The sequence below is a fragment of the Nyctereutes procyonoides genome, unplaced genomic scaffold (genome assembly GCF_905146905.1).
Source record: "Nyctereutes procyonoides isolate TBG_1078 unplaced genomic scaffold, NYPRO_anot_genome, whole genome shotgun sequence".
Taxonomy (NCBI): Eukaryota; Metazoa; Chordata; class Mammalia; order Carnivora; family Canidae; genus Nyctereutes; species Nyctereutes procyonoides.
This window is the reverse complement of record NW_026575126.1, coordinates 65100084-65123233: the sequence shown is the minus strand read 5'-3', so window position 1 is coordinate 65123233 and position 23150 is coordinate 65100084. Positions and strand designations below refer to the sequence as shown.

At 47.2% G+C, this 23150-nt stretch overlaps 1 long non-coding RNA gene across 1 annotated transcript; it reads left to right on the top strand.

Moving 5' to 3' along the window:
• The first annotated feature begins 3649 nt into the window (after window positions 1-3649).
• LOC129519953 (uncharacterized) lies at window positions 3650-8179 on the top strand. The gene is made up of 3 exons (XR_008666452.1): window positions 3650-3806; window positions 6843-6934; window positions 7260-8179. It is a non-coding gene; the product is annotated as an uncharacterized LOC129519953 (long non-coding RNA).
• Window positions 8180-23150: the final 14971 nt, after the last annotated feature.

Below are 23150 nucleotides of genomic sequence, written 5' to 3'. Positions count from 1 at the left end.
GATATTTCTTGTACAAGCTGTAGAACTCACTCAGTTTCACCACTTACATGTGGTGTGTGTGTGCAGTTTTATGTAATTTTATCTCATGTGTAGATCTGGGTAACCATCACCACAATCAAGACACAGAACTGCTCCGCCACCACAAAGATCCCCCTCATGCTGCTCCTTTATGGTGTCACACCACCCACCTCTATTCCTTCTCCTAGAAACCACTCATCTGTTGTCCCTCCCTATTATTTGATCATTTAAAGAATGTTATATAAATAGAATCCTAGAGCATGTAACCTTTGGAGATTGGGTTTTTTTTTTCCCCACTCAGCATAATTCCCTTGAGATTCATAAAAGTTATTATGTGTATCAATGGTTTGTTCCTTTTTATTGCTAAGTAGCATTCGTGGTGGATATAATGGTTTCCTTGAAGGGTACTGGGTTGCTTCCAGTTTGGGGCCATTATGAATAAAGCTGCTATGAACAATTTGCATGGATTTTTGTGTACATGTAAGTTTTCATTTCTGGGTAGATGCCCAAGAGTGTGATTTCTGGGTTGTATGGTAAGTGCATGTTTAGTTTTGTAAGAAATCGTCAAATAATTTTCCAGAGTGGCTGGCCTGCTTTACGTTTCTGTCAGCAATGTATGCAGGATCCAGTTACTCCATGTCCTCACCAGCTTTGGGGGGCGTCCCTGTGTTTTATTTTAGCCACTCTGGTAGGTGTGTAGTGATATTTCATGGTGGTTTTAATTTGCATTTCTCCAGTGGCTAATATTGACAAACCCTTCTCATGTGTTTGTTTGCCATCTGTTTTATCTTTTTCAGTGTAATGTCTTTTTGTTTCTTTGGCCCATTTTCCAATTCAATTTTTTTTCTTACAATGGATTTTTGAGCGTTCTTTTTAAATATAATCGAAATACAAGTTCTTTGCTAAATAAGTGGTTTGCAAATATTCTAAGTCTGTAACTTGTTTTTTACCTCCTTAACAAGGTCTTTTTTTTTCCTGTTGAGATATAATTGACATAAATTCACCCTTCTAAAGTACGCGATCCACTGGTTTTTGGTGTATTCACAAGGCTGTATAACTGTTCCCACTATTAAATTCCTGAGCACTTCCATCACACCAAAAATAAACTCCAGACCTGCTAGTTGTCCCTCCTCATTCTTTCCATCCCTCCAGTCCCTGAATCTACTCTGCCTTTCCGGATTCGCCTTTTCTGCATATTTCACATAAATGGAATCACACACCATGGGACCTTCTATGTTCACCCTCTTTCCCTCAGTATCATGTTTCCAGACTTTGCATGTCGTAGCAGGTGTTGGTGTTTTAGGCTCTTTTAGGACTGAAGAGTATTCCCTTGTACGGATAGAACATTGTTATGAGTTGAATTGTGTCCTTCCAGGAGGAGATGTTGAAATCCTAACCCTCCGTACCTCAGAATGTGGCCTTATTTGGAAATGGGGTGGTTTGCAGATGCAACTAGTTGAATACAGTCATACTGGGGATTGAGCCCTTAATGACTGGTGTCCTGATAAGATACGCAGAGAGAAGCCGGCCATGTGATAGCAGAGACAGAAACTGTAGTGACGCAGCCCCAAGCCAAGAAATGCCGAGCATGGCAGGCCACCAGCAAGGGCTGGGAGAGGCAAGGAAGCTTCCCTGCTCCAGCGCCCGGAGGAGCATCTGGTCTCCGGAGTGTGAGCAGTACATTTCCATGGGTTGAGGTCGACTGTTTGCGGGGATTTGTTTCGGCAGCCCCGGGAAGCTCACACACATACTCATTATTTGAGGGGCATTTGGACTGTTTCTACCCATTGGCTGTTAGGAATCATGCTGCTGCGAACGTTCATGGGGAGGTCTCCATGTGGCCATATGCTTTCGCTTCGCTTGGCTCTGTACTTAGGAGGGGAATTGCTGAGTCATATGGCAACTCTGCGTTTAACTTTGTGTGTGTGGCAAAACACACAGAACATGAAATCTGTCGTTTGAACCATTTTAAAGCTCACAATTCGGTGCGCTAAGTAATTTGCAAATTGTGCAGCCATCACCATGATGTAGTTCCAGAACATTGGCCCCAAGCTGAAACCCCGTACCCACTCCTCGTTCACATTCCCCCAACCCCTGCAAATCACTAACCCGCTTTCTGTCCCTATGGATTTGTGATCCCAAGTATTTAAGTGGAATTCCACTGTATATGTCCTTCGTGTTTGGCTTCTTTCATTTACGTTTTGCAGCTCAACCACATTCTGGCATGAAGCAGTAAGCACTTTGTTCCTTTTAGGAATAATATTTTACTCTATGGATAGACTACATTTTGTTTATCTGTTCATCAGTTGATGGACACTGGGCTGTTTCCACCTTCTGGATCTTGTGAATCATGCTGTTATTGAACATTCACGCACAAGTCTTGGTTTGAATGCCTGTTCTCAACTCTTTTGGTTACTTACCTGGGAGTGGAATTGCTGGGTCAGTCTATGCAAAGGCGTCTGTAACCTGGAAGAGGGTCCTCGCCAGAACCCAACCACGCTGGCAGCCTGATCCTGGACTTGCAGTTTTCAGAAGGGTGGGAAATAAGTTTCCGTTGTTTTATAAGGCACCCTGTCTGTGGGACTTTGTTGTAGCAGCCTGAACTAAGACAGTTTTACTTCTTCTTGGACTCAATTGGGCTTCCTTGCTCAGCAGTGTCTGTGAGACTCACACATGTTGTTGGGGAGGTAGGTTGTTCCTTCTCACTGCTGTATCAGGTTCCATCACCAGAATACACCACATGCTAAAACCCATTCATTGTTGAGGGACGTTTGGGTTGTGTCCAGCTTTTGCCTGTCATAAATAAGGCTGCAGTGGATATTTTTGAAACATGCCTTTGGGTGCATCCAGGCCCTTATTTCTCTTGGGAGTAGGCGAGCTTACTAGGACATGGGGTATGTGGAGAGTTAGCTCTAGCAGGTGCATTTCTGAAGTAGTTGTACCATGTCGTGCTCTCATGGAATGGGAGACTCTACTTTTGCTCAACCTATTACAGAATTGTACTTTTTCTTTGCATTTCTTTGATGTGTAATAATGTGGAACACCTCATAGGCCAGATTCCCACTTAATATTATCTATGAATAATACTATAAATAATCCTGAAAGGTTGGCATTCTTGTGTCCATTGGACAGATGGGGACATCTGGATGGCAGAGAGAGCTGGTGGCTTGTCCGAAGAAGAGCAGCTGGTAAATGGTGGATCCCGAGTCTGTTCAGATGACCCAGTGTGCACTCTTACTCGCGGGACTACAGACAAGCCTTGTTCTAGGAGAGGATCCAAGTCTTTTCCCTCTGAAACTGGAGGAAGACTGCTAGAACCCAGTGTAGCACTTTATTTTTTCAGATTAGCACTTTAATGACAAAAGCTCGGCAACACATGGGTTAAGAAGGCTGTTTGGGGAATAGGCTTTGTCAGTTATGGTGCGCTACTCGATGTTAGTGGTTGCTGTTACTTTTACGGGAAAGCATGTTCCAAGTTCCAAGCCAGGGACTGGGCCCTGGTGCACAGCCCGTGGGAGCACGTCTGTGTACCCAAAGAAAACATTACAACTTGAGTAATAGCAAGTCCTGGAAATGATGACAGCTGCTTGCAAGCTTGTTGCAAGCCACTTGCTGGCCTTTGCAGAAACCTGATATACAGGCATGTGTGTGGGAGGCAGGAGTCCCAGCCACAGCCATCTCAGATTTCGAAATCTCCAAGATGCTAGAATCCACATCCCCCGCTCTTCCAGGTCAGGCTCCAGGAGCAAACACTCGGATGGAGATTGTCATGCAAGTCGTCTGTTAAGGTCTGGTCTCAGGGTGGAAGGTGTAAGGGGGGCAGGAGGCAAAGAAGCCAAGTGGGGTCAGGGTTTTTTGGCAGAGTGTTCCAGAGGGTCTGTCCAGGTCAGGCAAAGGGACTGGGCTTTCATATTCAACGGCCTGTGTGTCACTGACCAAGGGCTCACCGGGGATGAATCCTCCAGGCACCTTTCAATTTCCGAATGTGTAGGCAAAGCAGCTGTGAAGGTACAGGCCATTAGAAGCAAAGCATCCTGAAGCCAAGAGAGGCCAAAAAAGAATTGTGAGACTTTGGGGGAGCTCAGCGCATGCTATCATCCTACTGGGACATGGGGGACATGGAGCCCAGACTTTGTCCTCATGGTGTTTCCTGCCGGAGCATCTCCCTTTTGGAACTGGGGGGATGGGTGGCTGCCCATCTTGCTCACAGATCACAAACCACAAATCAACTTCATCAAACTCCAAGGGTGTGATAAATTGTTAAATGTGTACCGATAACTTGTAACATTTGCATTTCCTCCTGGAAACAAGAGGCCAGCAGTGCTTTCCCGTGACAAATGCCAGAAGCCATGGCAGCCAGAAGCAAGGACTCCTGGACACAGATATGGGAAGTCAGCCTGTTGACACAGCCAATCCAGGGAAGCTGGCTTTCCTCTGCAATGACAGCATGTACTATGATTCCCGGCAGTTTGGGAAAGAACATTCCTTCCGGAGACCATTTGATGGTGGTCTGCTGGTTTTCTCTCCCTTTCTCTTGTGAAGCCCTTCCCTGCCCGTTGCGCATATGGGATTGTCTGCCGTGGTGTTGTTTATTAGACTACAGCTTGCTTATAGAAAAGAGCAAAAAGTATGAGTGTGTACGGATGGACAGATTTCCCCAGATGAGCCCGTCCATGTGACCACCACCCAACTCAAAAAATCAGAACCTCCCAGCACATTGGGAGATTCCTTGTGTGCCCTCCCCCTGCCACAGGGAAAGTGCTATCCTGACTTCTGATGCCAGAAGTGAGCTTTGTCTGCCGTTTACATTTTATACAAGTGAAATCACACAGGATGTGTGTTGTGGCTGGATTCCTTTACTCAGCGTGAACTTTATGAGATTTGTCTGTATTATGGTTTGTAAGAGTGGTTTGTTCTTTTGCATTGTTGCCTATGTTGCTGCAACTTACTGATCCTTCTGGTGGTGGACGGGCATCAGAGCTCTTTCTGGTTTGGGCTATTAGAAACCGTGAGCATGAGCATGTTCTAGAACGTGTTTTTGGGTGCACGTAGGTATGCGTGCTGTTGGGGATACACCTGGTGGAACTGCGGGCTCACAGGTATTTGCATGTTCAGCTTGATTAGGTGCTGCCAGTTTGCAAAGTGGGGGTGTAATGATTTATACCGTCAGGACAGTACAGCAGTTCTGGGGCCTCCAGAATCTCACCAATGTTTGGTATTTGGAATTTTCATTTTACAACCCCGTCAGAATGGATGGGATCATACACTTCAATATTCTCCACCCTCAGGACTGCGACTGGTTCTTACAAATTCTTTGTGGGAATTAGAAAAAGGATACCCCTGCCTTAAGATACTTGCCCCTCTCTGAGGGGCACCCGGGTGGCTCAGTGGTTGAGCAGCTGCCTTTGGCTCAGATCATGATCCCGGGGTCCTGGGATCAAGTCCTGCATCAGGCTTCCTGCGAAGAGCCTGCTTCTCCCTCTGCCTATGTCTCTACCTCTCTATCTCTCTCATGAATAAATGAATGAATGAATGAATGAATGAATGAATAAATAAATCTTAAAACACAAAGACACTTGCTTCTTATGAAAATGTGATAAAAGCTGATTTTGTTAGAGCATGACATGTGACTGCCCTCTGCTGGAAAACTGTTGAAATTCACAGTATGGACCTTGGATGCCTGAGATGGAACCCGTAGTCTCTTAGGTGTGGTATCCTTGGGCAGTGCACACCCTGGACAACCACACATGGTGATCATGCCATTCTTCACATTGGTTCACACACGCTGGAGGTGATGATGAAGTGGAGGCGGCCCAATGAAAGCTCACAAAATGATGGTCCGTGGCTGACTCTTGTCTGCAGTTTTATTTGACTTACACAGGGGAAAAAAAATCAAGCTAATATTTTAAAATTTGGCAGATTTTGTAAAAAAAAAAACCTGGAAAAATCCAAGAAAGTAGAGAAATTGGGCCCTTACTCCCAAGTTATAACACAGAGGCTCCTCTGTATGTGTCTCCCTCCAATTACTTCAATCTCCACCATGCCCTACTGTTCTCCACCATGCCCTACTGTCCCCTAAGCCCAAAGCCTCTGTCAATGGCTGTAGCAAAATGGAACTATCATGCTAATGCTAGCACCAGATTCCTTCCCTGAGTTTTCACTTATTTATGGGAACTGCTGCTAAATACATATAAATTTGTGATCACTAGTCTTGACACTGATATGGAAAAAAACCAAAAATCCATCCCAAGCTGATCATCAGATTGTGAGATAAAATAACTCCTATTTTCTTTGTGTAAAAATCCCATCGGACAAAGTTTCTATGGAATTATAGGGTCAAAAGGCTGGAGTTTCCTGGCAGGACCTGCCCAAAGGGGTTGGCGCCTCACACACTGGTGGCCAAGCACTGGTGAGGGTGGAAAAATATGATAGGAGGGCTGGGTGAGTGGGTGAGGGTGAGGGTGAGGGGGTTGCATCTAGAGCTTGCTCAGAGGGAACTGGTGTCCCAGGGATCAGGAGTGTGGTGGTGGTGGTGGTGCTGGTGGCAGCAGCCTAATCAGTTGTGGGACTGAGACAGAATCCAAAATGTTAGATCTTTCTGTTACGTTGTTTTAAGCTAGTCTCTTCATTAACTCAAGAATTTTTCTATCTATCTATCTATCTATCTATCTATCTATCTATCTATCATCTATCTATCTACTATCATCTATCTATTGGCATCTGGTGGCTAAATCAGTGAACTTTGAAGTAACTGTTTTGATCATTTTTGTTAAGTATGAAGATCATGACATTACATGTGTTTATTAAGCACTTACTACCTGCAGGCGCTGTGTCATCTGGATCAGCCCTCACAACAATGCTACCTGCCCTAGTGTGCACATTTTATAAAGCCTCGTTTCGTGGACCTGCATTACAGGTAAGCGGGCTGAAGCCTAAGGCCCAGGATCACACTCAGTGGTGGTGGGAGGCTGGCTCTGAACCCAGACCTTGCTGACTGCAGGGCTCCAGCTTCAGATGCCTCTGCTCTTCTGCTCAGATACTGTCTGACTAGAAGCAGACCTCGTAACTGGTGGCAGATAGAATCTAGGTTGGAAGCCGGTGCTTTGTAATAATTACAAATGTGTTGGTACGATACTGCTGCACTCTGGGAAATGTGGGTCTTTTTGATTTTGGGATGTCATGAACTTTGAGAGCCTACGGGCCAAAAAGCACCGATGTCCTACCTTATCTTCTTCTTACAGCGCCTCCCTAAGTGACCTGACACTTTGCACAAGGTCACACGGCCCGTCTGTGGCAGAACCGGAATTAGAAGCCTGGGTCCTGACTCATTGATTTTCTCCACCCGATATCAACCCTCAGAGTTTCCAAATCCGGCAGGCAGCAGAGCACGCTGCTCTTTAGAAAGATGAGCCAATTTACATTCTCGGCAGCAGGATGTGGGCTGCCCCCTCTCCTGGAGAGGCCTTTCTCAAATTGACAGATGTCAGCGGCCTTGATCCATGCGTGGCTTCTCCAAGCAGTCCTCCTGCTCGGGGACCTCGGCTCTTCTTTGATTCCAGCCATGGTACAGAGACAGCCCCTGCCGGCAGGCACTTGTGTTCCAGTAAGTTCTGTCTTGCCCTTGCTGCGAGGGCTCTGCTGGATAGCACGGTGGTAACCAGGCCTGCATTTTACCCTTGCAGGGGTGTGGTAAGGATCCCACGAGATATGGGCAGGGAAGTGTTTGGAAAAATAGTGCCATGCTGGGCAAACACAGAGCATTGTGATTGCAGTGGGTGGGAAAGCAGGCAGGAGGAGGAGGCAGATGGGAGGGTGTTGCGGTTTCTCCTCTGGAGTTGGGCCCAGAGCCTTCTCCCCGCTTCCCTCTGACATTGCAGGGCTTGCCAGGTTCTGTGCGAGCAAGTGGAGGGGGCTGCTGGAGCTCCCTGACACTGTGGCTCTGCGTGTTCAGCTGCACTAGAGCCTTCCATGTCAGACATCTGCCACTAGATTCAAGGAAAGCTTTTTTTAGGCTGTGAAGAGGTGATTATTTTGCATTATGTAAGAGTAGCCATCCAGGAGAATGAGAAATTTCCCTCTGAGAAGAAAATCAAGAGACGTTGCCTGAATCCTGTCAACTCTACAACTCACAGAGCGTTCTTCACCTTTATAGGGAAGGATGTTGGCGATGGGCGGGGGGGGGGGTTACATGTGAGGAGTCCTTCTCCAGGCAGAAGTCAAAATGGGTTGGACATGTTCACTCACTTACTTCCTCATTAAAAAATAATGTTTTGAATATATGCCTTGTCTTCTGCATGGACCCAGCCCTTGGGGGTCCAAAGTATAGTTAGAAATGGATACCCACGCGAGTGACACAGTACTGGAGGGGCACCCGACCCAGTCACAACAGCTAAGTCCCCGGGGAGACTGGAGCCTGGAATGCCTGGGTGGAGCAGAGCCCCCAGCCCATCAGGAACACTCTGGCCTTGGTTTGGCTCATGAATGAGAAGGACAGTCTTACTGCTTTAAGCCCCAGCACATTCGGGGTTGGTTTGTTACAGAAGCTAGCCCGGGTTTGATGAATTAGGTATTGGGAGCAAAAGGTGCAGGCAGGAAGAGAGGAGCAGAACTGACCCATGAAAGACACTCCTTCTTTGGGGTCTGTGCAGTGTAGCCCCAAACATGCAAACACACAGGAAACAACATACTGACCACTAGGGGGCGCCCTTGCATGCTATGCATCAAAGGTCTCAAACTGGAAGCTTTAGGTAAAAACAGAAAACACACACACACACACACACACACACACACACACACACACACCCCATCATGCAAACAATCATGCAAACAATTCCAGTTTTGCCTCGAATCTGCAAATTTTGTATTTTTCAAAGAAGTTAACACTCAGTGATGTGCTGCCCTAGAGCTTGAAAACAGATTATTTGGGGTTTGCATATGTTGACATACACCATGTTGTCTCTCCTATTTGCATAAATACATGATTTGTCAGCGGTTGCCTTCCATCTCCCGACAAAACTCTGAACGTGTCAAAGTGATCTTAGACACTGTACCATACACGTCCCATATAAACCACTTGTACTCAAATCAGCATGTCAGTGCTGCCTCTGGGAAAACCCAGACTAAGACAGCCCACTGTGCTCACCAATTACACAGGACACGGTGATAAGAAAACTCATGACATTGAGGGCTTATTTAGAATTGTGTTTCCAGGTCTGGGACTGTATGTCACCCATAGATCTTGAGAGTGCAGTGGACACTTGTGGTCTTATCTACTCAGGCTTCCGTTTTTGGATGGAAAAAAAGGCTGCCCCTTGTCCCCAGCCTGTGCCTTCAACATCCAACTAATGGTCACAATGGGAGCTGTCATGCTTGTTCAGCATCTGCTACTGACACAGTGCTTTGCTCTGGAGGTGATTTCTGACCGTGGCTGGTCCAACTAGAGATGCCAGGCTGGTTGGAGTTGAGCATGGCTCTCTGGACCCCAGGGAGAGAAGCCCTGTGTGCCTCTGGCAGAGGACATCTTCTCCCAGGTGACCAGGCATGTCAAGAAGGCCGACTGATGCCTGGATTCCTTCAAGTGTTCTGGTTCCTGGCTGTGGTCTGTTCTGGAGGCTACCCTCACCACTCCTGCATCCTTAGTATGCAAATCCTGTCTGCGGTTGGTTGTAACCCAGAGCCAAAGAAGTCCTACCTAACATGGAAATAGAAGCTCCCTGGAATCCAAAAAGGTTTGTCATCAAAGTGGGATCCAATTATGTTTATTAGCCGACACTTACCGAGTCTGGAGAGTAGAAAGCTTTACAACACCAAGAATCAGAGCAGAATGGCTTCAGCTCAACTCTGTCAACCAGAAACACAATTAATCAAAGCGGTGCATTTCCCAAGCTCCCTGTCAGCCTGATGCTTTACTGTATTGGGATATGATTTAAGAGGAAGCCGATGTTACAAAGCAGGGGGACTGGCATGTGTTAAATACGAAAGAACAAACAAGGGAGGGGATGGGTGGTCACTCTGATTGCTCCAGGCTACATGTAAGGTTCCAAGAGTGACACTGGATCTTCTACCACCAGATGGGGAGTCTAACATGGGACGTTTCCTCCCTGCTCCACATACAGCACAGCTTCCCAGAGAACAGGGCGGCACGGGGCACAGATTCGGTGTTGGGCCCACCTGGCACCTTGCAGACATCACCTTGGATCCTCATGGTCGTCTTCCTCCAAACAAACTAGGGAGCAGCTCATGAAGGAGGAATCACTCTCCTGAAATGCAAAAATATGGAGGCTTAAGTATTTGAAGTCTGAGTGAAGATGCTGGGCACATAGGCGGTGCTCAATAAATACGTATAAAATAAATGAATGAGTGAATGAAGTCTAGACTTCCAAAGCTGCCCGGATTCAAAGGGAGGGGACACATGTCCCATCACTCCACAGGAATGTCAAGTTAATATTTTTCAAAAGAGCAGGTGGGATGGAAGATATGGCTATGGTCACTTTTGGAAAACACAACCTGTCTTAAACCCGGAGGGAGATAGTGACACTAGGGAGTCAAAAGATTTGGAATCACCCTCTGCCAATCCCACGCAGGGCCTGTGCTTATGATCTATGTAAGAAAGATGCAGTAGAAGGGGCGTGTCTGTGGTCCAAACTCAGCTCATCCACTTACTCCCAGAGTGGCACTTGACCTGTGCCTCCCTGTGTCCATAACGGCAGGCATGTGTGATGAGAGGTGACCAGGATGCCTGTAAGGGTCACTGCTACTAGTTCCGGCTGGTCAAGGCTGTGGCGAGGCCCTTTGCACGTCTTAATCACTGTGTGTACGGTCTGTTTGTGACATGCCCTGCATTGTTAGGGAGACTGACACTCTCTGGCACCAACTTTGTCAGGATAAGACGCATTCTGTGGGAGAGTATTGCCCAAGCAGGACCATTTGGGAGAGTCCTATGACCCAGAGATCCTGTGTTTGTTGAGAGAATAGTTTGGAACCAGGGAACCCCAGAAACCAAAACTGGGAGGGCACCCACTAGGGGTAGGTCTGGGTTTGGGACTTGCCCTGGGTCTATGCTGTGTCCTTACAAAGTTAGAGTCAGGGGATTTAGCCTCTGACTCAGAGAAATTCCACGATTTTCTCTGGGTGTGCACTCTGTGTGTTCACGTTTCCATTTATTTTTTTTTCTTTTTTTAAATTTTTTTATTTTATGATAGTCACAGAGAGAGAGAGAGAGGCAGAGACATAGGCAGAGGGAGAAGCAGCCTCCATGCACTGGGAGCCCGACGCGGGACTCGATCCCGGGTCTCCAGGATCGCGCCCCGGGCCAAAGGCAGGCGCCAAACCGCTGCGCCACCCAGGGATCCCCACGTTTCCATTTATGATCACTCTCCCACCACAACCTCTAGGATGAGTCTCTCTGTCAGGGCCAGGATGGTGTAGATTTTGTGTTCCGCCTTGGAAAGTGCGGTTGGACTGACTCTAGATTGCCCCAGGCACGGAGGGAGTGAAGGAGGGGGCAGTGCGGTGGGGGGCCCACCCCATTGTTGGGACATGAAGATCTGGACTGACCTGTGGCCAACACTCGGGCCATCTTCTGAGAGCAGCACACTGCGCACATTTTGTGCCTGTGTATTTCCATCTGAAGGATCTCTTTTCCTTCCCTAACTACCTCACAGGGGTATAATATGCCTGCAAAGTACTTTTTCGTTCATCAGACAAAAAGAAAAAAAAAAGCAGTACCGAAATAGAAGATATTATTAATACTGCACGATTGTAAAAATGGTGATCAGGGAATTGAGAATTAAGGCATTATGGGACAGCGACAGCAGTGAATATTTTAGAAATAAAACATACATGATAAAAGAATTATCAGAGCTGCTAATTATAGAACAGGGACTATTAAGGGAACAGAGGAAAGTCTGCACTGGGGGAAAACGGGAAGAAAATCAGTGAACGGGGAAAGTGGAAACTGGAGCGGGAGAGAAATATTTATGTGCATCGTCTTTTCTGTTAGTGCCATCTGAGATGTGACAAGTGGAAGGGAAGGCAGTCGCTTGCAGAGGGAAGGGATCTTTGTTGAGCAAGAATGATTTATTGCCTATGTTTACAATGAAGTCAGTTTCATAGTGAAATCTGCGCTTGTTAGCACGCAGTTCTATGAATTTTGACAAATAGATATTGTCATGGCCCCTCCCCCGCAATGAAGATCTAGAACATTCTAGCATCCCCCAAAGCTCCATCTCCACTTCCTCCTTTTTACCGACTCCTCCATCTACCATGATCTGCCTTTGGCCGCCATCACATCCTGGAGATGTCCTGCTCAAGGCCAGGAATGAATGGCTCCTTGATGACCAAATTCAGCAGATGTCCTTGAGGGGGTTAGATGTTTATTTGACTGAGCGGGGCGAGGAAGCAGGTTGCACAGGACGGAGGCACAGGCAGGCACTGGTGGGGAGGAGAGGAGACAGGGAAGATTTCAGACCTCAGGGTCTTGATCCCCTTGAAGGGAGAGGCCAGGCTGCCCCATCTGAGTGACAAGTTTGGGACCTTGGATAAGGTGTGGGGAGGGTGGGGAGAGTTAGGAAGGATTAGGAGGGGGGGGTCACACTGTTGGAGATTGGAACTGGTCTCTGGGTTCCATGTGGCCAAGGAAAGGGGCCGGTGCAGGGAAGGACCAGAGGGTTAAATGCGCGGCAGGACTGCGTGTCGGGACAGCTGCCGGGGACAAGTAGTGCAGATGCACAGATGTGGTGCTTTGTCAGCTTTGCCCACAAGACTCCTGTCACCAGGGACTTTTTTTTTTTAAGATTTAATTTTTTTATTTGACGGGGGGCGGGGGAATGTGCACAAGCAGGGGGAGCTGCCGGCAGAGGGGGAGGGAGAAGAAGGCTCCCTACAGAGCAGGGAGCTCTATGCGGGGCTGGATCCCAGGACCTGAGCAGAAGGCAGAGTAAACGACTCAGCCACCCAGGCGCTGCCACCTGGGGCTTTCTGAGTGCAGTGGGGAGGAGCAGGAATGGAGCTCCCATTTTCCAAAGCACCTGTCTACCCTCTTTCGTTTCCTGCTCAAATTCACCTTGAGCAGACAGTCCAATTAGATTCCCTCCGCACCTCTGTTCTATCGCCTTGGATGGGTGGATGCGTGCACACAGCTCTGACAAGAAGACTTCCAGTGTTTTCTGTCTCCACATCTGAGAGTGACCTTGCACAACTCACATGACAAGGCCGAGAGGCACACGCCTCCCCTGTTGTTCGGATGAATTGAGGAGGGAACTTCTCAGGGCCCTGCCCTTGTTTCTTCTCCACATACACTTGCTTCTTTGGTGACCTTGGTGGCACTCACAGCAGGTGTCCAGTTGGAGCTCTGTCCTGTGCAGCTCCCGAGACCATCCTCTGAGAGTCGGCCTGGTGTATGGCTCCCCTGCAACCCCCATGCCCTGGCTTCCCTCCATGACCCTGTCACACCTGTCCGCCCCCCACCAGGGCCCTGGTCTTCTTTCATGTCCCTGGCGCACCTGTCCACTATTCATACGTGCCCCAGCTCCTCTCCAGGGGCACTGTTACACCTGCACGCTGTGCCCTTCCAGGCAGATCTTGGCTGACATTAGCATCTTCCTCAGCTATGGGCGGCCTCCTAGCCACCTCAGCAGAGAGAGTTCACCAGGTGTCTAGTGGCTGGTTGGGTCGAAGAACCAAGGTCAAGACAGAGCTGTCTCTTTGGGCCTCATTGAAATCAGTTCAGGCCAGCCTGACCAAACTGACAAACTAAACAAAGCAGCTTCCTGTAAATCAGACTCAAGTGGCAACTCTCCTTGCCTGTGCGTGTCTGGAAGGATATGTCAATTTCATTCAGCCATTTTCACAGCCAGATGACCTAATCTAGAAACATTTTTTACTCAGTTTAAAACAGATTGTTCAGTTTATTTGTCATTCAAAATACTGAACTTCAGCATAGTTTCCACAGACTCAAAATGCTGTACTAATGGTCCAGGATAAAGGTAGATCCAGGTACTCAGAGATCTGCTCACCCAGGGGAATGGGCGACTTCACCTCCTGATTACAAGCAGTAATCATACCCAATGCAAAAAAAAAAAAAAAAAAAAAAAGCTTGGAAAACCCCCCCGAAAAACAAACAAAACTTCCAAACCAACCTACAGAAAACACAAAGATTAAATATCTCTCATGTAGCCTGCCACCCAGAGATAACCACTACTAATATTTTAAAAGTAATACTTTGGTTTTTAAATATATATATTTATTTATATATAAATATATATTTATATATATTAAAAATGTATATCACTACACACACACACATATACACCCATAGATACACACATACATTACACATACTTATAGGATGATTTCTGTATAATTATAAAATTATATATTTGTATAAAATTATAAAGAGCACATGTTTATAGAGCTACTGGCTTACTCATCAGCACATTTGGATGTGTCCTTTTTTCTTTCTGCAATAGATTACGAATTTCTATGCATCACAAATAGATTTTCCTCAACATCAATTTCTACAATTTCTATAGCAATATTGCGTTAATTGTCCAATTACTTTTTCAAGGGGAAGTTTCTTGCGCATTCTTTCTATCCTCAGGCATGTTCCCAGTTTCTATCTCATTTGGCTCTCAAGGCAACTGGTAAGGAAGTCTTCCTGCCGTTTTGCAGGAAACATGGCTAACAGAAGCTCTATGAAGCTATGTGTTTTTTTGTACCTGGAGTTAGAATTCCTTGCCGGGTACCTCTGACTTTAACCAACATTCTCTTTCACTATATCTCAGCTGCCTTTAACTCACAGACAAATTAAAATTCTCCAGAAGTTATCTCTAAGGCGATTTTCACTTCTAAAATGATCTTTTAATAACTTTGAAGAGCCTAAGCAATCTCTCCAGACTTTAATATACGTTTTATATGCAAACGATGCTGGAATTCATAAAGAAGCTTTATGTGTTGTCATGACTTAAATCGCTGGTTCTCAAACTTTGTTCCTTGGAGCTGGGGTGCCCTGGGGCCATCACAGCAAAAGGCAGAGAGGGAGGGGGGCAGGTGGCAGTGTTTCCTGTCCTTGTCCACTTCAATTATACCAGCTCTGATTGCCTGTGACTTTTCACGTGATGGAGGGGGGCTGTCTCTGATTGTATCCATAGGGACATTCCTTTTGACAAAAGTGCTTTGCTGCTAATAAATAAAATACAACAGAATAAGATGTTCTCTGTGAGTTTATGAAAGAAAATTGAAGACCTCAGATTCTATAATGAGATGATTAAAAAGGCATGATCTTGCAATCCAGCCATACAGCCACAGTCATTCATTCCAAGGAACAAAGCAGATAATTGGTCCACGCATGGTTTTAGGTGGCTTAGAAGAATAATGTGTACTATAAATAGGAGCACATACATAGATTAAAATCAACCTTGGAGGACAAGCAGAATAGAGCTTGACCCTGATGAAGAGCTGCTCTTGGAGTGAGGAAGAAACATAGAGAGCAACATGGGGACAAGAGCATCCACTTCAGTGGCTTCTGGCCACACATGGCTCATGAACATATGAACAGCGGCGAGTGTCACCAAGGCACCTCTCTGGGGGCTGCAGCGTAGGGATCGAGAGGCAGGGGTAAAGGTGGAGGGTGCGGCGCTGCTCAGAGCGCCTGGCTAACCTGGTAGCCATGGTTAGGACTTTGGACTTGGTCTTCAGAAAAGTGGAAGCCACTGATGGTTGTAAGAGGGCCTCCAGAAGGAGGGAGTGGTGACAGGATGAATGTGCAGAGACCAGTGCAGAGGGCCAGGAGGGAGAGGAGGACAGTGTGGGCTCAGACATGGTGAGGAAGTGGAGGGGAGTCAGTGGAGTCTGGAGGTCTTTGGGAGGTGAAATTGGCAGGTCTCGGGTTAGGTTTGGTTACCCTGAGTAAGGAAGAAGACAGCGAAAGTGCTTTGTAAATGGAGAAACTGAGAACATGTTGGTTCTTATGAGCATTGAAGGACTATCTCAGATGATGAATCTTGCAGGGGTGTGTGCAAGATTCTTTTTTTCTAGAGCCTGGGTGAGAAAGGCAGGCATGGCTTCCATGTTTAGACGGTTTTATTTTATTTTTCATTTAATTTTTTAATTGAAGAATAATTAACATACAGTGTTACATTAGTTTCAGGTATACAATATAGTGATTCCACAGTCCTATGCATTGCTCAATGCTCATCGCATAAGTGTACTTCTAATCTCCTTCATCTACTTCACCCACCCCCCCACCTGGTGGCAACAGCCACGTTGTTCTCTGTATTTAAGAGTCCGTGTTTTGTCTGTTAGTTTGTTTTGTTTCTTCAATTCCACATATATAAGTGAAATCATACGGTATTTGTCTTCCTCTACTTCCTTTAGCATTATCCCTCTAGGATCCATTGTTGCAAATGGCCTCAGTCTTTATGGCTGGATAATATTCCATCCTGTGTATTCACCACATCTTCTGTATCTATTGATCTGTCAGTGGATACTTGGCCTGCTTCTGTATCTTGGCTATTGCAAATAGTGCTGCGATAAACATAGGGGTGCATGTACCTTTTCAAATTAGTGTTTTCATTTTCTTTGAGTTGATGGTTTTGTTAATCAGCATAAGCACTGCCAGCTGCTGCAACAGGTACACCTCAACATCTCAGTGCTTCCTCAATAGGGTTGACTCCTCTTTAGGTCACAGGCTTATGTAGGCTGGACTTTCTGGAGTCACTGCCAGGTTCCTTGTTGGGGAGCAGCTCTGCTGAGAGATGGGGCACCTGCTTTGGGCATGCTGAGGTGGGGCAAAGTGTCTCTTCAGTAGACGCTGAGTAGCAGATTCCAAAGATGGCCACAGTGATATCACTAGTTCTGTGTGTTCTTCTAGGACCTTGCCTCCCTTCATCAGGGTCCACCTCACCTTCTGAAACTGAGCAGAAGGGATGCTATGTGGCTTCTGAAGCTAGGTCGTAAACATGGTGCACTTCTGCCTTGTTTATGGGACACTTGCTCTTGGATGTTGCCACCATCCTGTGAGCAGGCCCCAGCAGCCACACAGAGACCACACAGGGATGCCAAGTATAGCTGCTTCGGTGGCCTGGTGAGGTCTGAGCCAATGGACCAACCGCCAGATGTATGAGCAAAGATCCCCTTGGTTGATTTCAGCCTCTGGCCTCTAGCAGAGGCCCCCACACTGTGGAATAGAAGATCCTTCTGTCCCTGCTCTGTCCTGCCCAATTCCAGACTCACAGAATCTATGCACAGAATGATGCCATTGTAGCTCTCAGGTTTTGAGGGGATGGGGCCTTCTGGGATGCCCCTGGCCTCTTGGCCTGCCCCGTGAAGCCTCACCTCTTTGCTGCCTTCTCTGGGTGAGGAGTCTGTGCAGGCAGCCACTGTGAATGCCTTGGTTTGGTTAGGTTGAGCCTTATGTAGTTTTGTCCCGAGAGAGCGTTTGGAGCTGTAGCACACCCTCTAAAACTCAAACTAATTAAGCTTCAAATTAATTAAAAACATAAGGAAATTGATCTGAAGAGCAGTGCACATGGAGAGGAGAAATGAAGTGGAAGTGAAGCCTGAGACAGAGGGCCGGAGGCTGCTCTGCCAACTGAGGCCTTCCTGTTGACTGTTTCCAGAAAGGGCCCCTGCTGCTTCCTCAACGTCAAGGTTCTGGAATGCTCCACCATGCACGTGAGGTCCTTGCTACTGTTTCTTGGAGCCGGATGACCAGCCCATCTGTTGGATGGAGGGAAAGCTGGCCTAGAAGAGGCCGCAGAAGTTACCCTTGCCTTGATGCAATTAGAAAAGGTCCTGATAAGGAGTATTGCTCCCATGTCTACAGGGTGCCTGTGGTCCTGACCCATCACACGGGTGGGCTCATTCTGTGCCAGAGCTGGGGGGTGCTCAGCCTTGGGAGGGCAATAGATGCCCTGAATGGTTCAGCCGAAGGTGGTTCACTTTAGGTGATGTGAATATCACCTCTGTGAATGATTGCAACATCACCAAAAACAGACACTAATGTCTCTGTGGTGTGAACACTATTATAAGTCATTGGACGAGGAGGACTTTGGGCTCCGAGGTGACCAGTCTGACTCCTGGCAAGTTCTGGGGGAGCCAGGATCTGAATCCAGGACATTTACCCTCAGAGCCGGAGCTTTACCCACAGAACAGTTTGGGGAATGTTTTACAGGGAGAAGGGATCCTTCTTTACACAGACAGGGGCACATCCTTGGAGTTTTTTTTTTTTTTAAGATTTTATTTATTTATTCATGAGAGACACACAGAGAGAGGCAGAGACACAGGTAGAGGCAGGAGCAGGCTCCCTGCGGGGAGCTCAACATGGGACTCGATTCCAGAACCCCCGGATCATGACCTGAGCCAAAGGCAGATGCTCAACCACAGAGACACCCAGGCGTCCCCCTTGGAGTTTTTTTTTTAAAGAAGTTTTCTAGAAAGTACTTTTCTTCTATGAGGAGAGGGGCCCATCCTCACTTTATTTCCTTTTGCCATGGCCACCTCTGCTTGTCTAAATGTTCACTGGACACTGAGCGGGATCCACAAAATCGGTTCCATCTGAAACCCAGAATCTGACTTGGGCTTTGCTTGGCAAATTAAGATTTAAGTCAAAATAACACCTGGGTGGCTCAGTCAGTTGAGCATCTGACTCTTGGTTTTGGCTCAGGTCATGATCTCAAGCCCTGCGTTAGGGCTCTGTGCTCAGTGGAGAGTTTGCTTGAGGTTCTCTCTCCCTCTCCCTCTGGTCCTCTCCCCTGCTTGTGCACTTACTCTCTCTTTAAATAAATAAAACTTTAGAAAACAAATCTATTTCAAACACAATAATTATCCTGAAGTCACAGTTTCCAGAGATGAAGCTCCATGCAGGTTGCTCAAGCTTTTAGAATCTTCTATCGAGAACCACAGGTAAGTTGGTATCTTAAGTTGACTATGTTCTACATATTGATGGAGGTTGGGTTATACAAGGGGACATGCCTTTGTCCACATCAGTGAACTTGCATTTAAAATCTGTGCATGTTGTGGTATATAAATTTTACATAAAGGACAGTAAACAGATTTGGACTCCAGATAATGACATGCATGCCAATGTATCTAGGAAAAAGTGTGTTGATGTATGCAGTTTCTTCGAAATGCATCAAAAAAAAATTAAGGGGGGGTTGGGTGAAGTGATGGATAGATGTGTGAGAAGGTAAGCATAGTTGAGTGTTCATGGTGGAATCCAGATGTTGGGTAGATGGGTGTTCACTGTAAAATTCCTTCAATTTTGCTACTTGTTTGAACCATTTCATGATACAGTGTTGGGAGAAAAGGCACCCTGGGGCAGACTCAGTCCCGGGGGCCCAGTTTAGCAAGCCTGGTGCTGGTTGGTTTCCAGCTCCACTCTGCTCCTTGGGAGGGGCGGGGGGTGGTGGTGGGCTGTGATGCAAACCATTACCTGGGAATTCAGGGAACCTCTCTGTCCCACCTGCCTTCCTGAGAGCCGTCAGATACCATTTCAAATATTTTTTAATGTTGCAGACATTTTCATTTCCTAGTGAGATGAAAATTCCCAGCTTAGGGCTTTTGCTTTTCTTCTGAGAGGCTTCTCAGCCTCTGCTTATCCCTCTGAGTCATTTCCACACTTAGTTACTGTGACTCTATAATAAGTCCCATAGTAGAGTCTGACCCTCCAACCTGCTCTCCCTGATTTTCCCTCTCCTTCTCCAGCACTGCCCCATCCCTCCTGGCCCTCTGCACTTCCCTGTGAATTTTAGTAGACTTCCTTTAGAAAACGGTGTGGAAGTAGCTACTCAAGCTGAGCCTACTGATGCCCTGTCGTCCAGAAATCCCACCCGAGGCATGCACTCAAGTGAAATGCAATGTTCCTGTTCAGCAGCGCTGTTCATAGAGGCCCCAAGCCCCAAACTGCCTGTCTGCCAGTAGGGAGACGGTGAGTGTGACATGCATGGTCACGCTTCAGAATGCTACACAGCCATGAAAACGAAGGGATCACCGCCACACACAGACTAATCTCACAAATGTAATGGATCCATCCTGTTGTGATTGCTTTTATATAAAAGACAAAACCAGGGGATCCCTGGGTGGCTCAGTGGTTTAGTGTCTGCCTTTGGCCCAGGGCGTGATCCTGGAGTCCCGGGATCGAGTCCCACATCGGGCTCCCTGCATGGAGCCTGATTCTCCCTCTGCCTGTGTCTCTGCCTCTCTCACTCTGTGTCTTTCATGAATAAATAAATAAAATATTTAAAAAAAAGACAAAACCAGCCCCAACTCATCTGTGCTGTTGGGGTTGAGATAGAGGGTATGGTTTGGGGGGGCAGTTAACTGGAAGGGGGCCTAGGGATTTTTGGGGGCTCTGCTTACATTCTCCTTAATCTGATGGCCACATTTGGTTTGTGAAAATACACTGAGCTTTATGATTATCATCTGTGCACTTCATGTAGGTGATGCCTCAGCAAAAGGTTTTTTAAAAACGGAGGGGACAAGGTGGCAGGGCTTCACTGCTTTCCAAAGGATACAGTGACCTGTCCCTCAGAAGCCCGGGCACAGGGCAAACTGATGGCCTTGGACATGGACTCAGCCTCCACACAGCTCCTAGCAGCTGACCCTGGTGGGCATGTGGTGGTCCACGTGGTTCCTCCAGATTCTGTCCTCTCACCTTTCTTTTTTTTTATGATTCTATTTATTTATTTGCGAGAGACATAGAGAGGCAGAGACACAGACAGAGGGAGAAGCAGGCTCCCTAAGGGAAGCCCAATGCGGGACTTGATCCTGGGGCATCAGGATCACGCCCTGGGCTGAAGGCAGGCACTCAACCGCTGAGCCACCCAGGCGCCCCTGTCCCCTCACCTTTCATACCCTCTTCCTCTCTCCCACTCTGTCCAACAGGGAAGCCTTTCTGGTCTCAATGGCGGGATGCCTTTTCCCTAGTCAGCTTGCTTCTCCAATCTCATTCACATATGAGAGAACATTCTGGGTCTCTGGGCATAGAATTTTGCAACTCAAAAGCCAAGAAAGGACTGTCTCATCTATTCATGCTGTCCTGGCACAGACTTGGGGGGGGGGTGTCTTATAAACAATAGACATTTATTTCTCACCATCCTGCAGGCTTGGAAGTCCAAGGTCAAGCTGCCAGATGGTGTGTTCTGGTGAGTTCCTTCCTGCTTCATAGATGGCAGTGGTCTCACTGTGTCCTCACAGGGTGGAGGGGGTGGAGAGCTCCCTGGATCTCCTTTATGAGAACACAAACCCCATTCGTGAATCCCATTTTATAAGAACCCTCCACCTTCACCACCCAAGCACCTCCCAAAGGCCGCACCTCCTAATACCATCCCCTTTGGGGGTTAGGATTTCAACATACACATTTTGGGGGCCACGTTCAGAGCACAGTTATGGCTCACTCTCTTTCTGCATTTCTGCTTTGGCATTCATTATTGAAGCACTACCAGCAGCGCCGGGGAAATATCAGGCATGATAAAAGCACCAATTATGTTTTGAAATCAGGTGGAGGTGATGGCTACACCCCATTGTCAATGTACCAAACACCACCAAACTGTACAGTCTAGAAAAGTTCATTTTATGTGGCATGGATTTCACCCCAATAAGGAAAAAAAACATTCGTTAATAATTCAAAAACAGTATCACCCTGCATTATGGCACAATCTCTGAACCAGGTGCAGGGAGTGAACCCAGCACCTTTAAATCCATCTTTGCTAATTGCGGTGAGCTCAGACTTCTGGCCGTGGCAAACCGACTTTATGTGATTAATTTAGCAAATGTCATGGTCAAGAGGACAAGCTGTGGAGCATACTGAATGGGGTCGAGGCTCGGCTCTGCCACTTATGAGTTCTGTGACCTTGGCAAGATTTCTGATTAAAAAAAGATTGTTCATTTATTATCAGCGCCCCGAGAGGGAATGCCTGACTCTTCTCCCATAGTCTGTGTTTAACTTTTAACGTCTCATGAACCTTCCCCCTGGGAAATGGCAGATCTGGCCACAAAACGTCCAAAAAGGAAAGAGAGTAATCAGAAGTCATAACATCCCCCAAATGATTCCTAATGCTAAAAAAAATGAACCATTGGCTGACTAAGAACGCCTCTGGGAGTCACAGATCCTGAAATTCTCTGTGCTTCGGTTTCTTTACTGGCAAATTGGGAGTGATAACCTGACCTGACTTGGTGCGGGTGTGATGGGACACGGGTGTTGGACGCCCGACCTAGCAGCTGTGAGCTTTGCTGCTCTTCTTGTAATTATTATCACTATTAATTCACCCATCAGCTCTGAGTGAGTTCAGTGAGGGCAGAAAATTACTTGTTTTCTCCCACACTATAGACTTTGAATAGCATGCCTGGCATTTGATAAGTAGTTCAATGGGTAATCGAATGAATATTATTAATATTCAAAATCCAAAAATGTCTATGCTTCCATCTCTGGAGTCTGAGTTTGAGCCCTATCCTTCTGTTGCTCTCATATCCAGTTCCTGAATTCTCTGTGACCCCTTTTTGATGGCCAGCAGAGCACCCAGGAGACTCTGAGAACGTGCTCGTTGAATGAATGGCCACATCCTGGACACTCATTTGGCTCTTTGGATACAGAAGATTTTGATGAGCGTTACTTTGTGCTTGGAGATAAGTATTTCCTGGGAATTGAGCCTGGTGGCATAGAGCCACTGATGCTCTGGGTGACTCTGGAGAGTGCAGGGTGGGTGGGATGGGAAGTATGCAGTTCTGACTGGCTCCTGTGTCGGGGACACATCAGCAGAGCAAAAAACCTAGTTTCTGTGTCTTTTTCCATGGATGGTCCGTCATAGCCCTTGCAGCGGGAGTCACTCATGGCACGCGGAAACCTGCCAGGACTGGAGGGCTGGCAGAGATGGCCAGCCGGGGGAGGGGGAGGAGGGTGAGCAGTGATTGCTGACCGGTGGCCAGCTGCAGAGCTCCGAGGGGCCGGTGTGGACAAGTGTGCATGGCTGAGGCTGCAGCAAACCCATGGCTGTGAGCATCTGAGGCCTGAGGCCTGAGAACCTCCCAAGAAGATGAGGCTGGTGACCCAAATGGACCAGGCTGGGGAAGCAGCCAGCGGTGGCTGACACACACTGTCTGTCACCTTCTACTTGGTGGTGATGTTCTATCTCCAG